Genomic DNA, 3,040 nt, shown 5'->3' with positions numbered 1-3,040 from the left:
TTAACGAGATGTCACGTGTTGCGTTGCGTTTCAGCGTGATAAATCGAGTTGCGAGAGTTAGCGTTTAAGTGTTTTAAGCGAACATTTAACACACATAACATACTTAAACAAGTAAACACACAAATAACATAAATAATTATGCGTTTCGAGTTTGCGTTGCGAGAAGCGTTTAAGTAACAAGCGTTTAAATGCGATATAAAATGCGTTTAAAATATAGTTTAACCCATAGCGATCATCGAATCTCGGAGTACAAGCGTTTAAGGACTGAAATAACGGTAACATAGGAACAACTAGGACGTAGGAACAACCAAAAGGTCGGGTTGTTACACAATACTTGCACGAGTATTGTCTTGATGATGAAATATATCATAAATATTAGGTTATCACTTGGGATTGATTTCTGGGCTTGAAAAAGTTAGTTATATTAATTATAATTTACGATTAATACATACTTAAAATCATACAAAAAGTATGGCTCTTCTCTATAAGAAGAGTTATACACTTTTCGTAAACTTAATCACGGGTTGTGAACGTGTAACCATACACAATGAATTAAAACATGTAACAAATCAAAGCGCAACAGTTACACAAAGTTACTTGATAATTCATAAATCTAAAACAATCTCCATGAATTTATAACATGTATAAATCTAAGCGCAACAGCCACACAAAGTTACTTGAAAATTCATTTCAAAATGTTGACCCGATGAAAAATATTGTAACAATCTCCAGGTTTAATTATCGCTCTCTTGCTCTCTCATTTTATACACCCACTATTATCCAAAAAACAGATACTTATTCTCACGCTGGAGGGTAGTTACAAGGAGAACCCCATATTCTCCTCCTTGTAACGAGCTTATGGTGTATTGATTGTTTTGTAGGATCTGTCAGTTGTTTGGACGAGACGAAAGAAGATTAACATATTTTTGTCGAGGCACAAACCACAAACTAATCCTTAGATTAGTTTGGTGTTTCTTCACGACCGAATTTCCGCGACAGGGAATCCCTTCTTATCTAAATATTAGTTAAGTTATATATAACATAGTTTGTTTTGATGATCTTTGCGGTTACGAAATCATACTTTTGGTATCCAATTTCCAAACGAACTCTAAAGTGTGACATCTCCAGGAGCCGAATATTAGCAAGATACGATGAACTCCCCACGAAGTTTCATGTAGACCCGTCACTGTCAATCGTATTTCAATGAATATACACACACACACACATATATATATATACAGGATAAGGATCATTACAGAACACTAATTATTGCGAGAACAAAAAGAACAACTCTAAATCACTAAATTTTGGGATTTAAGTTTCATATTTCTTAAATTTTATGTTTCTTACATTCATATGTGTATTATATATACATAAAAAAATTATATATTTTTTCCTACACATAGTATACATAAATGTAGGTAATTTAGCCTACACATAACCTACATGTCTGTAGGTTATTTAAAAACTGAAGATTTTTCATAGTTTGTTTTAAATTCTAGTGTGATAAACAATAAATCTTACATTTATAACATTTTCATTTACTTTTTAGGTTTTTAGGATTGAAAAAATGAGTGATTCATTTTGTTCTGCGAGTGTTCTCGCAATATTTAGTGTTCTGCATAGAACCTTCCCTTATATATATATAGGGTCAGGATTTAGAGAGAGCGGTGAAAAGTGTGAGAACGATGAGAACGATTTTGGTGGTGACATGTGGCATTGATGCTAAATTACACTAAGGGGTAATATTGTCAAAAAACCCACTCACATGAACTGGGTGTTCAAATAAAACGCCATAAAAACACACAATTCAGAAAAAACGCCATGAAAATACCCAGTTAAAAACGCCATAAAACACTAGTTTAGAAAAACGCCATGAAAAAACTCAGTTGAAAACGCCATAAAACACTCAGTTCAGAAAAACGCCATGAAAATATCTAGTTAAAACGCCATAAAAACACCTAGTTCAGAAGAACGCCATGAAAATACATAGTCTAAAACGCCATAAAACACCCAGTTCAGAAAAACGCCATAAAACCCAGTTATTTTTTTTCGAAAAGTATATCAATAGTATACTCGTTGGAAAGATAAAAAAACGCTGAGTTTTATGGTGTGATTTTTTTTCGAAAAATAATCACGTATAAAAAAGTTATTGTCGTTTAAATATGATGGGGGAAAATGACATGTGATTAGCATGTGCACCTTTGTTTGGGTCTTCCTATTTTACCCCTCCTGTTAGTTCCAAGGCCTCTATTATTTACAAAAATGCCACCGCATCAATCTCTGCCACAAACCACTAAGATCTTGTGATCATGTTCCTATATATATATATATATATATTCAGCACACTGCGAACGAAACCAAATCAGTGTTGTAAATGAAAACGCAACAAAAACCTGTGATGATCGTAGGGTTCAATGATAGCGTCAAAGTTATTACGCACTCGAATGGACCTTAGATCACATTCTAAGCCTTCTGCCACGTCAGCTATAGGCATTGTTGGTGCCGGTAAATTAATTATGTTGTTAGTTGTAACTGTTTATGTATGTGTTTGGTTTTTACATATTTTGTTGCGATTATGTGAATTCAGGTGCCGCAGATGTGATCCCGGTTGTGGAAGATTGCGGCTCAGGTAGTGTAACGGGCGAAGGAGCTTTGTCGTACGAAATCGGTTAGTAGATAGCCATCTTGTACCATCAATATTGTCTGTATTGTCCACAAGGAGTTCATGAATATGTTTTAATTGCCCGGGTGGAGACTTCCCAAAGTCATCCATTGCAGTGTAAGTTACAAAAATCCGCAAAATTTACTACTTAAAAGCCCTTAAAAATGAATTTCTTCATAGACCAAGGGCCATAATTGCCATTTAATTTAACCATATGGCTAAATATGCAAGTATAAATAATTAATTCACTTTGTACATTGTCTTTACCTTCTTTTATAGGGGAGATACTCCCTTAGTTTTTGTTTTCTAAGCGATGTGGGACAAAAAAATGAAGGATGTAAACCTTATCGAGCCAGCTCACGAGCCGAGCCAGGC

At 34.4% G+C, this 3,040-nt stretch overlaps 1 long non-coding RNA gene across 1 annotated transcript; it reads left to right on the top strand.

The window, feature by feature from the left end:
* Window positions 1–2,366: 2,366 nt before the first annotated feature.
* LOC110897128 lies at window positions 2,367–2,812 on the top strand. Its single transcript, XR_002568469.2, has 2 exons — window positions 2,367–2,508; window positions 2,591–2,812. It is a non-coding gene; the product is annotated as an uncharacterized LOC110897128 (long non-coding RNA).
* Window positions 2,813–3,040: the final 228 nt, after the last annotated feature.

Source organism: Helianthus annuus, chromosome 11 (genome assembly GCF_002127325.2).
Source record: "Helianthus annuus cultivar XRQ/B chromosome 11, HanXRQr2.0-SUNRISE, whole genome shotgun sequence".
Lineage (NCBI taxonomy): Eukaryota > Viridiplantae > Streptophyta > Magnoliopsida > Asterales > Asteraceae > Helianthus > Helianthus annuus.
The sequence above is the reverse complement of the archived record's forward strand: the minus strand, read 5'-3'. Positions and strand labels throughout refer to the sequence as shown.